This window comes from Eubalaena glacialis, chromosome 18, assembly GCF_028564815.1.
Source record: "Eubalaena glacialis isolate mEubGla1 chromosome 18, mEubGla1.1.hap2.+ XY, whole genome shotgun sequence".
Classification (NCBI taxonomy): Eukaryota; Metazoa; Chordata; class Mammalia; order Artiodactyla; family Balaenidae; genus Eubalaena; species Eubalaena glacialis.
The window spans coordinates 33,803,399-33,816,033 of record NC_083733.1 but is presented as its reverse complement, the minus strand read 5'-3'; the positions used below and the strand labels follow the sequence as shown (position 1 = coordinate 33,816,033).

Genomic DNA, 12,635 nt, shown 5'->3' with positions numbered 1-12,635 from the left:
CTGCACTCCCATATGCATTACAACATTATTTACGGTAGCCAAGATATGGAAACAACCAAAATGTCCATCAATGGATAAATGGATAAAGAAGATGTTGTGGAATATTATTTGGCCATGAGAAAGAAGGAAATCCTGCCATTTATGGCAATGTGGTTGGACTGTGAGGGCATTATGCTAAGTGAAATAAGGCAGACAGAGAAAAACAATCTTGCCAGAGGATTCTCACTTTCATTTATTCAAAAAACCATCTTTTGGATTTCTTAATCCTTTCTAGATATATTGATTTTCTGTTTCAGTAATTTTTAAAATTATTTTTTCATTGACTTTTTGTGGATTTATTCTATTTTTTTCTAAACTGTTTAGTTTGCATGCTTAGCTTGTTAATTTTTAGTCTTTTTTTCTAGTGTAAAGCATCTAAGGCTATAGATTCTCTATGTACCCAACTACCTACAGTCCATAAAATTTGATATATAGTTATCTTGTTACAATTAAACTTGAAGTGTTTTGTAATTTCCTTCATGATTTTTTTAATGTAATTCATCAACTATTTTAAAATGTACTTTAAAAATTTTCAGGTGTCTGTTTTTATCGTTATTAATTTTCAATTTGATTGATATGGTGAGAGAATATGATACTAATCCTTTGACATTTGTTGAGGCTGGCTTTATGGCCTAGTATGTGATCAATTTTCAGAAATGTTCTGTGTGTACTTGAAAAGAATGTGTTTTCTTCAGTTGTAGTTGCATGTAGTTCATGCATATTTTATATGTCCCTTAGGTCAAGCTAATTTATTATGCTATTCAAATTTTATGTATCATTACTGAGTTTTTAATTGTGAGGTCTAACAGTTACTGAACAAGGTATATTAAAACATCCCCCTGTGATGATGGATTTGTTAATTTCTTCTTAATTCTATAAGTGTTTGCTTTAATTTTGAAATTGTTATTTGCTGCATCCAAGTTTAGAATTTTTAGGTACCTAGAATTTAGAATTGTTGTATCTTCTAAGTGATTTCTCATTATGTGGTGACTGCCTCCATCTCCAGTAATTTCTTTTTTTTTTTTTTTTTTTTTTGCCTTAAATTCTGTTTTGTATGATATAGATAGGTTTTCTTTTGGTTAGTATTTTCCAGGTATGTCTCTTTTTCATCATTTATGTTTTAGTTATGTCTCTTATAACCGCATATAGTTGGTTTCTTAATATAGTTTGACAATTTTTATATTTTAACTGAAGATTTTAATCTATTAATAGTTATCATTGCTGACAGTTAGATTTATTTCTACCATCTTGTGTGTTTTCTATTTGTCCTACTTTGTCTGCCCTATCCCCAATGTGTTCTTTTGGATTGAGATGTTTCCCCCCGCCCCACCTTCTTTAGTCCATTTTCCCACTCTATCCCACTTGTTTTTTTTTAGGCAGCATGTCATTTTAAAAAAAATCCATTCTGATGATCTCTGTCTTTTCGTTGTTGTGTTTAATCTATTAACACTTAAAGTAATTTTTGTTTTTTATGTTTTCTATTTGTCCCTCTGTTTTTCATTCTTCTTACAGTCATTTTCTACCTTTTTGGTAGATTATTTGAAAAATTTTAAGAATTATATGTTAATTAATCTATTGGTTTTTAAGCTATATTTCATTGTAATATTGCTTTTAGTGGTTTCTCCAGGGATTATAGTATATATCCTTAATGTTTTAGTTTAGTTCGGGTTAATATTGTGCCAATTATATACATCAGTTTAAGGTGTAGAAACCTTGTAACCATGTAAATCTAGTTACCTCTTCCTCATTATTTATGCTATTAATTGTCATGTACATTACATCTATGTACTTTAAAAATGCACAAGAAAATGTTATATTTTTTGTTGAAATAATCATTTATATGTTAAAGAATTAAAAGACCTGTGCATCTATTTATCATTTTCCTTCATCCTGAAGAACTTCTTGTGGTGTTTGTTGAAGTGAAGTCTTCTAGAAATGAACTTCTCTTAATTTTCTTTGTCTGAGAATATCTTTATCTTGCCTTCATATTTGAAGGATATTTTGGGTATATATAGAACTCTGCTTTAAAGTTGGTTTTCTACGATTTTCTGGCCTTCATAGTTTCTGATGAAAAGTCATCAGTAGCTTGAATCATTGTGACCCTGTATGTAATGTAATACGTTGTTTTTCTCTGGGTGCTTTGAAGACTTTATATTTGGCTTACAGCATTTAACTATGATGTGCCTAGCATGATTTTCTTCATCTTTATCCTGGTTGGCATTTGCTAAACTTCTTGGATTTGTAAATTTATATTTTTTAACAAAGTAGGAAACGTCTAGCCATTCTTCTTTTCCTTCAAATGTTTTTTCTGTTCCTTTCAGTGTTCTCTCTTTCTGTACCTTCAATTTGATATATGTCAAAATTTTTGGTATTGTCCCTTATCCTTAAGGTTCTGTTAATTTTTTTTTCAAATTTTAGTCCCTCTGTTCTTTAGATAATTCTATTATTCTACCTTCAGTTTTATTCACTTCCCCCTCTTTTATCTGCATTGTGCTTTTAACACATCCAATACATTATTTTTTGAGATATTGTATTTTTAAGTTTTTAAAAGTATTTTAAGACTTTCCATCCAGTTCCTTTTTTTGTTTCTCTAGTTTTTATTTCTCTGATGAGATATTCCTATCTTCTGCTTCACTGTAAGCATATTTTTCTTTACTTCATTAAGCATAGTTATAAAAGCCTCTTTACAATTCTTTTCTGCCAATTACAGCATCAGAATCATCCATGCATTGGTATCCATTGCAGTTTTTTCTTTTGAGACTGTCACAGTTTACTGTTTTGTTTTTTTTTTTTTTTGGTATGTTAAGCAATTTTTAAAGTTTTTTGTTTTGTTTTGTTTTAATTTTACTTTTAGCATTAGTACAAAACCTTCGTAAGAAGGTCATTTTAGTTGTAAGCCAGTAGTTCTCCACCTGTGGTGATTTTACCCCCAGAAGACATTTTGCAATGTCTGGAGACGTTTTTGATCATCGCATCTGGGGTAGGAGTACTGCTTGAATCTAGGGGATAGAGACAGAGATGCTGCTAGACATCCTACAGTGCAGCAAGCAGCCCTCCACAAAAAAAGATCTGGTCTGAAATGTTAGCCTTGCTGAGGTTGAGAAGCCCTGTCCTAATAAGCAAATTCTGTGAGTTATGCTAATTTTATAGTGTTAAATTGCTGGATAGCTAAGGGGAATCCCTTGTAAAATCAATTTTCTTTCATTATTTATTCTTACAGGGATAATCAACTCTATGCTAATATTGTCTCACCAGAACCACATGGATAAATGTAATTTAACTTGTCTTACCAAATCAAATATCTCTGTGGGTATTTCTTTTTCTTTCTTTCTTCCCTTTTTTTTTTTTTTTTAAATGTCCAAAGGGTACTTTTGAAAGCTCAAAACCTTATTAGTATAACCATCCTTTTTACCTACCTTAATTGAATTTCTTTGAATTTTCCATTTTACAACTAAATATAATTCATTATATCAAGTAAGTTGGGAGGCTGGGGAAATCATTAGTTCAGTATTATAATTTAAGAAAGAAAAAGATACCTGAAATATGAAGTTGGCTTATGTATAATTGATTGTGTTTTTCTCAGTTTGCCGTAGAATAAAGATTTGAAATGCCCCCACCCCCTTTTTTTCAAACTCCAGAGCTGTATTTCTTTCTGTATACTTTTTCCATATCTCGATTTGGTTTGAAATGTAAATGATCTTGGGTTCTACAGTAGCACTTAAGAAGAAAAGAAAAGAAAAAGCTACCATTTCTATTTTTCATGTGATGGAATTATATATAACCTCACAAAGAATTCATCTTTAGTAGTATTTATCTTCAAAAACATTTACAATTATATTTTATTTAAATAGTGATGTAGGATTAAAATAATCAAAATTAGTTACATGAATCTCTTAGGAATCACTTGTCAGGCAAACTTTGATCTTACAGATCAGTGACTATCATTGTCATTGTTACTGGCTCTCAGAGCAGTGACAGGCAAGGCAAAGAATGCTTTTTTTTTTCTTTTAAACCTTCATTTTCATAAACCATGAATAGAAGATAATTAGGAATGATACCAGCTTTTATTACATAGTACACCAATTATACTTTCTTGCCAACAAAATAAAGCCTGCAAATAGACTTTAAAAAGCAAAGTTGTCTAAACAAAAATTAATCTCATTTATTTAAATTAAATAGGTCTTCATCTATATTTCATGTCATCATTAACACCCATTTCTTGAGAAAGAAGAAAATAGTCATAATCTCATTTAGTTTCTTGGTTTTTTTCTTGCCCTATTACCTTCACTCATAGGACAAAATTATTTACAGCATTAAAAAAATTTTTTTGGAAGCAGTTGAACAGTTGATGAGATTAGGAAAGAATTCATCCTATTCAATTGCTTATTACAGTAGGCTTCTGAAGAATACCATTGACTAAAAATGCAGGAGTCTTCAACCTGTTAAGAGTTTTTCCTCTCTGTTACTGTTTTATTTATTTTTATTTTTTAATTAATTTATTTGTTTTTGGCTGCGTTGGGTCTTCGTTGCTGTGCACGGCCTTTCTCTAGTTGTGGCGAGCCGGGGGTACTGTTCATTGCGGTGCGTGGACTTCTCATTGTGGTGGCTTCTCTTGTGGTGGAGCATGGACTCTAGGCATGCGGGCTTCAGTAGTTGTAGCACACGGGCCCTAGAGAGTGCGGGCTTCAGTACTTGCGGCGTGTGGGCTCAGTAGTTGTGGTGCGCGGGCTCTAGAGTGCAGGCTCAGTAGTTGCAGCACACTGGCATAGTTGCTTGGCGGCATGTGGGATCTTCCTGGACCAGGGATGGAACCCGTGTCCCCTGCATTGGCGGGCAGATTCTTAACCATTGCGCCACCAGGGAAGTCCCGTTTGTTACTGTTTTAAATATTAAAAACCTCTAACATATCTAATTTGACATTATATTCAGGTTCTTAAACCTGTTGTGATGAAGCATATCAATTAGTGCCTCCCCTAAATTTCTGCTTTTTTTTAGTCCAATCTGTATTGTCTTTTTTAGTTTGGGGGGTTAGGAATGTAATACTAATTTTATTTTTTAGATTATGTAGTACATTCATGTTCGCACAGAATTTTCAAAGGGTGTATGAGACCTTTTCCTCCTAGCATTGCCCCCCAACTACCTAATTATCTTCTGTATCCTTCTTGATTTATTCGTTTCTTTGTTGTTCAGTGTTTGCATATTTTATACACTTTTTTGTACCTTCTTTTTATAATCTTAACAATTTTAGTGAGTTTTAATTGACGTATAGTAAACTGCACATATTTTAAGTATATAGTTTGTTATGTTTTAACGAATGTGTAGACCCGTGAGACCTTTACCGCAGTCAAGATAGTGAGCATGTCCATCACCCCAAGGTATGCCCCTTGTGTTTGCTTCCTTCCACTCTGCGTGTCCCATCCTCCAAAATCTAGGCAACCATTGATCTTTTTTCTGTCAGTGTACATTTGTTCACATTTTCCTAGAATTTCATATAAATGGAGTAACTCAGGATGTATTCTTTTTTTTTTTTTTTTTTGGTCTGACTTATTTCATTCAACGTAATTATTTGTTGACTCATCCACGTGTCCCTTTTGTTGCTTAGAAGTATTCCATTCTATAGTGAGAAATAATATATATATATATATTATATATGCATAATATATATTATATATATGCATTATATATATTATATGTGTGTATAATATATATATATAATATATAAATGTATAATATATATATGTCTCTGCCCCTGAGTCTTGCTCATGTTTGGTCTTTGACCCAGGTTCCTGACACAGAGCTCCTAAAATCCTTTGGAATTTTCTGGGTGATAGAAGTGTCTTTTGTTCTTATGAGGTGATTCTTAGTGGGCTCCTGGATGGAGGGCTGGTCACTACAGAGACCAAGCCATGATTAGAACTTTCAGCCACAGCTCCATCCCCTGGAGAGGGGAGAGGAGCTGGAAATTGAGTTAATAAGCATACCTATCTGATGAAGTCTCCATAAACATTCCCAAAGTATGGGGTTTTGAGAGCTTGCAGGTTACTGCAAAGCTTACGGTCTTTTGGGGCTGAGCCCTTAACTTGTGGGATTTGCCGCTAACCCCAGGTAGATAGCATCAGAACCAAATTGAATTGTAGGACACCCAGCTGGTGTCACAGGTTAGTGTGGGAAAACTCCTCACACACTTGGTGGCCAGAAGTGTCAAAATTGTTGTGAGCATGAGAGCAAAGGAAAAGACAGTGTGTTTTCCCTAGAAGCATAAGGATATACCAGTTTGCTTTTTCATTCACTTGTTGGTGAATATTTGGCTTGTTTCTATTTAGTTTGTGGCTATTATGAATAATGCTGCTATGAAAATTCACGTATAAGTCTTTGTATGGACTTAGGTATTCATTTCTCTTGGGTAAATACCCAGATGTGGAATGGCTGGTACTATTGTAGGTGATTGTTGAACTTTAAAAACAAAACAAAACAAAACAAAACAACAGCAACCTGCCAAACGGTCTTTCCAAAGTGGTTATACTATTTTACATTCTCAGCAGCAGTGTGTGAGAATCCCAGTTTTTGCATGTCCTTGCCAGCGCTTGGTATGGTCAGTCTTATAAATTTTAGCTATTCTAATAGCTATGTAGTGGCATCTAGTTGTAGCTTTAATTTTCATTTTCCTGATGGCCAGTGATGTTGAACATCTTTTTATGTGCTTATTTGTCATCGGTATATCTTCCTTGGTGGAGTATCTGTGCAAATCTTTGGCCAATTTCTTGTTAATTTATTTTTATTATTGGGTTTTGAGAATTCTTATAAATCTGAATATAAGCCCTTTGTCAGATATATGATTTAAAAATATTTGAGATTATTATATATTTGCATGCAGTTGTAATAAATAATACAGAGAGATCTTGTGTACCCCTTACACAGTTTTCCCCAAAGGAACATCTTATACAACTACAGTGTAAGATCACAACCAGGGTGTTGACATTGATATGGTCAATATACAGAACATTCCCATTACCACAAGGATACTTCATGTTGCCTTTTTATTGTCACACTGCCCATCTTGTCCCCAACCCCTCCTTAACCCTGGCATCCACTAATTTGTTCTTCATTTCTACAGTTCTGTCATTTCAAGAATCCTTTTGAGATTGGCTTTTTTCACTCAGCATAATTCTCTAGAGATTCATCCATGTTGTGTGTATCACTGGTTTATTCCTTTTTATTGCTGAGGTATAGTCCATGTTGTGGCTATACCACTATTTGTTTAACAGTTTTCCCATTGAAGGACATCTGATTTGTTTCCAGTTTTTACCTGTTACAAATAATGCTTATAAACATTTGTGTAGAGTGAACACAAGTGAACATAAGTCTTCATTTCTCTGGTATAAATGTCCAGGTGTGCAACTTCTGGTCATGTGGTATTTGCATGCTTTTTAAGAAACTGCCACACTTTTCCAGAGTGGCTGTACCATTTTACATTACCATCAACAATCTATGAGTGATCCAGTTTTTCCACATCCTCACCACCATTTGGTGGTGTCACTATTTTTTATTTGAGCCATTCTGAGATGCGTGTAGTCATATCTCACTATGATTTTAATTGAATTTCCCTGATAGCTCATGATGTTGAATATCTATTTTCATGTACTGATTGCCATTTATGTATCTTCTTTAGTGAATTTTGTTTTCATCTCTTTTGCCCATGTTTTCATTGGATTATTTGCTTTTTTACTGTTGAATTTTGAGAATTCTTTATATATCCTAGACGCTAGTCCTTTGTTGGATATGTGGTTTGCAAATATTTTTTTTCCCAGTCTGTAGCTTATCTCTTCATCCTCTTAACAGAGTCTTTCACAAAGCAAAATATTTTGATTTTTATGGAGTCTAGTGTTTCTGGCTGTTTTTGTATTTCTTCTCTGTTCCCTTCTTCTCTTGCTCTCTTCCTTTGTGGTTTGATGACTTTGTTTAGTGGTATGCTAATATTCCTTTCTCTTTATCTTTTATGTAAAAAGTTTTCTATTTTTCATTTTTTCCTAAGTGTGTTTGTAATTGCTTATTGAAGCATTTTTATCATGATTGCTTTACAGTTCTTTGTCAGATGATTCTAACATCTCTGTCATCTCAGTGTTGGCATTTATTGACTGTCTTTTTAAATTCTTTTTGGCATCTTCCTGGTTCTTGGTATAATGAGTGATTTTTATTTGAAACTTGGACAGTTGGGTATTATATTCTGAGGTTCTAGATCATATTTAAACTTTGTTTTTGCCGCTTCAAGGGTTGTGTGTGTCACCTCATTATTGTCAGGTGGAAGCAGAAGTACAGATTCCCCGCTTGGCCTTTGTTGGAATGGGTGTGGCCGCTGTGTTTGGCTGCAGTAGAGTGATTATTGTCTAAAAGTTTCTGTCTTACTAGGGTTTGTCTTTTCTCATTCTTTGACTAATGAGAGGATACCTTTGTTGGGAGTTTCTTTTGTCTCTCCCCATTGACATTTCCAGGTTGCTGCCTTCTTCAGCTCTAAGTCTGGGATATATGAGGCAATAAGAAAACCCAGGGAAATCTCGTGTCACTCCTTAGGTCCTGTGCTCCCTAGCTGATCTGCCTTCTCCTCTTTGCCTTTCAGAGGTTTCTCAGTTTTGTTTTATATGTTACATCCAGAGTTTTTAGCTGTACTTATCAGGAGGAATAGGAAAAAGTACACCAACTTATCTTCCCAGAAGAGTAAATTGCACCTTTTTAAAAAAAGCTAACAGTAGATCGATCATAGGGATCATTTTATTTTAGTACATAAATTGCATACTTAATCTTTTGCTTAAATTATTGCATTGTATTTCATTTTATAAATGTATCAATTTTTTGAAACCAGTCCCCTACTGATGGGCATTAAGGCTGTTTTCAGTCTTTTGCTATTATAAACAATGCTTCAGTGAGTAATGTCATATGTATGTTTCAGTTTGCATGTATCCAGTATAGCTAAAAGATTACTTATGTGTTCATTTGATAGAAGAGTCACTTTGTCCTGAAGAAAATTAGAGTATTTCATTTTAGACAGATCTAATTGTGAAAAAGTCACTCCTTGTATGATACGTGCTTACCTCTACCTTCCTATAACTTCCCTCATTGATTCTAGTTCTAACTGGGGATGAAGTTAGGACAAATCCAGCCCCTCTTCCTTGTAGCAACCCTCAGATATTCAAAGATGAGTGTCCTTGACACCTACATCTTCTGTTCTCCAGCCTAAATAGTTTGAGTTGTTTTAGCCGTTTCTCATATGGCATGCCTTCCAGATACTCTGAATAAGACCTGGTTTGTTAAAGACACCTTCACACTTGGACACCTAGAGGGGAACAGAATACCGTAGTCTGTATGTAGACTAATTATTGCAATAGAACAGGACTTTGGCAGAAAAGATTTTGGGACAGCCCTGTCACAGTTTGAATTATGTTCCCAGAGACACGGTAATGCCTTCCTTGCATGGAGTTGGTAGTATTTCTTGACTAAATGAATGCACTTATAAACTAATGAATTAATGATTCCTAAACTTACGCTTGACTTAAATCCCCCATTTTGTTCACATGTCCTTCTGCTTCTGATCTATATTTGTATGGTTGATTTGGGGGACATATGGCAGGACTTTACATTTGTCCCTGTTTAACTTCATGTCGTTAGAGCTATCCAGTCTTCCATTTTCAGATCATTTTGGATACTAATTCTGTCCTTTCGTGTTTTGTCTCTCTCAATATCATGTCACCTGTAGATTTTTCTTGTGTGCCGTCAATATACTTTTCTGAGTATTTAAATGGGATATATTATACTCATACTTACATTAAAATATTTATAAGATCTTAAAAAAAAGATAACTTCCTGGAAGTAGACTTGCTGGGTCAAAGGGTATGTGTACTTTACACTTTGATAGATAATGCTAAGTGGCCTTCTGTGGAGATTGTCAGCCTGAATTACCCTGAATGTTGTCTGTATAGGCAGGACTCCTCTCATATGAGACAATTAGAGCCCAAAAGGTTATTTTGAAGCACTAGATCACAGTGTGCAACCCTGATGTTATCTCTGTGGACCTTCCGGGATTTCTTGAACAGTTTTTCATATAAAATTGTCTAAAATATAAGGAAAATATTTATTTTGATCAGTAGTCTCACTGTAAGGAGATTTTTGCATTGTTGTTGTGTACAGTATGTTTGGTATTAGGTTTTATAATTCTTCATTCTACCCAAGTAAACTTACATTTTCTTCAATAGATTTCTCCATGGATATTAAATTCTCATTTGGGTTTGAATTATGCTCTTGTAGCTGATGATGTTAAGCAGTACATCAGTTAAGCAATTTTCTCAATTTAGTGGGTCATTCAAATTCACAGACATTTCTTGTGGTTTGTTATTGTTCACTGGTTTATTGTTACGATTTCCAACCCAAGTTTCTTCAAGGGATTTTTCTTTTTCTGATTAAGTCAATAAGAGTGATGGTCAGGCTGCTAATTTTATCATTTTGAATGCACTCCTGCTGTGTATATATAATGGGTACTTTTGGCTTCATTTCTTTTCTCAACACAGTGTCCATGTTGTTGTGTATATCAGTTGTTTCTTCTTTTTTTATTGCTATGTAATATTCCATTGCATGAACAGATCACAGTTTGTTTATCCATTCTCCTGTAGAATGCATTGTTCCAGCTTTTGGTTATTACAAATAAGGCTGCTATGAACATTTTATACATGCCGTCTGGTGGACATGTCTTGCTATCTCTTTTACTATCTTTTAATCAGGATTGTTTTAATCTCACAAAATTGCCTGCCAAATTTATTCCTTACTTTGTTTACTTTCTCATACTTGCCTTTTCCTGAGGTGGTAATCTCTTAAAATTCATTTAAGATAGAAGGCTTTGATTTTGGATCATGAATATAGTTGTGATAAAGAAAGAAGAATTAGTTGGTATGTAACTGCTGGAGGGCAAGTTAGATATGGCATGTGACCCTTTATCTGCATAGAATTCTGCAGGACTATCCTATTCCTCAGAGTTGATATTTGAGCGCCTACCTCCCCCATGACAAAGTCTTTGGCAGAAGATAACCACCATTTCCAACTCCAGTGCCCTGCATATTCCTAACCCTTGGAGCTCTCCCCTAGCATCACCAGCAGAGTTGTCACCACCGACTCATCCATTGGGCCTTTTGGTACTGCCAGGTGGCCTTAGTTAAGACCATTTTCTGCCTTTATTATAATCAGCACTAACTGTATAATGTATATAGATTATGGTATACATGTGAATATCTTTTCAAAATGTACTTACATGCAATTAATTACAGTTAATAGTGGGTGTTAGTTTTCTTTAGTCAATTTATATGCTGTAATTTGGAAACTTTTGCCAGTGACTAAGAAGTTTTACCTTTCACAGTAACTCTCACATGTGGTATTTAGAGATATTTGAATGGTAACATGATAAAAAATATTGGTAAATAGCCTTTCATTTACTATATCACTTGGTTAAACACATGGTTATTCAGTATTCATATTTTTGAATTAAAATAATATTCCATTTGATCACATTATGAGACAGTTAAGATATAGTTTAATAAGGCATTCTTCTCCCCCTCCAACTGTGGAAAAAAGTTACCAAGCATCATTTATATATAATTAATTCAGTATTATTTCCTTTTTCTTAAAAAAAATAGCCTTTTCCTTGTGTTTAAAATGTAAAACTTTCCCTCTTTTTCTCTTTCTGTTCTCAAAAATCCACTGTGGGTGATACTGTTTTTGCTGATACACAGCTTTATCAGGTAGGACTCTTAAGTGTCATGTTGGACTCCACGGATATGTTGAACTTCCCAAGGGAAAACTTTCCAGACTGACTTTTCTACATTTGTTTGATCAGTTTTTGTGAATATCTTATGAAAATCACTGGCCTTTAAGGTTTAAGGTAGTCTTTGTATCAAAAACAAAATTATTGCACCAATTTTTCAAAAAAGTTTTAAGTGTTTTCTTCAGAAATATTGTTGCTATTTATCTCTGGCTTTCTGCATTATTCATTTGTGTATTTCTCTGTGTTTTTTCTCTTATATGTATGTGTGTTTGTGTTATTCTTAACATATATATATATATATATTTTTTTTTTTTTTTAAACTGATACGTATACCAAACCAGACTTTTTCCAATCTGTGTCCCATGAAATATATTAATCTGAGATGCTAAGTAGAGTGGCACAAAAAACATTCTCAAATAAGTTATCAAAATTATCAAAAAAGTTTACTATATCCCTTTTTGAGAGATTCACAATGCATATTAGCATATTAAAGGTTCTGGGGTTATGCAGTAAAGAAGTCTGTTTATCTCATCATCTTCTAGAGATATTTGAGAGTGGGACACTTCATAACACACTGGGGTGTTCTGGGGATACAGATTTGGGAAATCCTGCAAAAAACTGAGTAAGGTTTTCTTGGTGGTGTTTCAACATATCAAATAAAATTGATTAAAAGTGGTTAAATTTTCAAGAAGTTAAAGCACTTAGCTGAATTGTACTTGGGGTGTATTATCTTATAGAAATTATGTTTTGAAATACAACGATTTTTTTTTTGGTATGATCTTTTTCAGTACTTTTT

General features: G+C 33.8%; 1 protein-coding gene across 5 annotated transcripts in view; it reads left to right on the top strand.

Annotated features, from left to right (window-relative positions):
- CYLD (CYLD lysine 63 deubiquitinase) overlaps positions 1 to 12,635 on the top strand; it is a 61,971-nt gene that overhangs the window by 19,331 nt on the left and 30,005 nt on the right. The gene's annotated exons all lie outside the window — the stretch shown is intronic.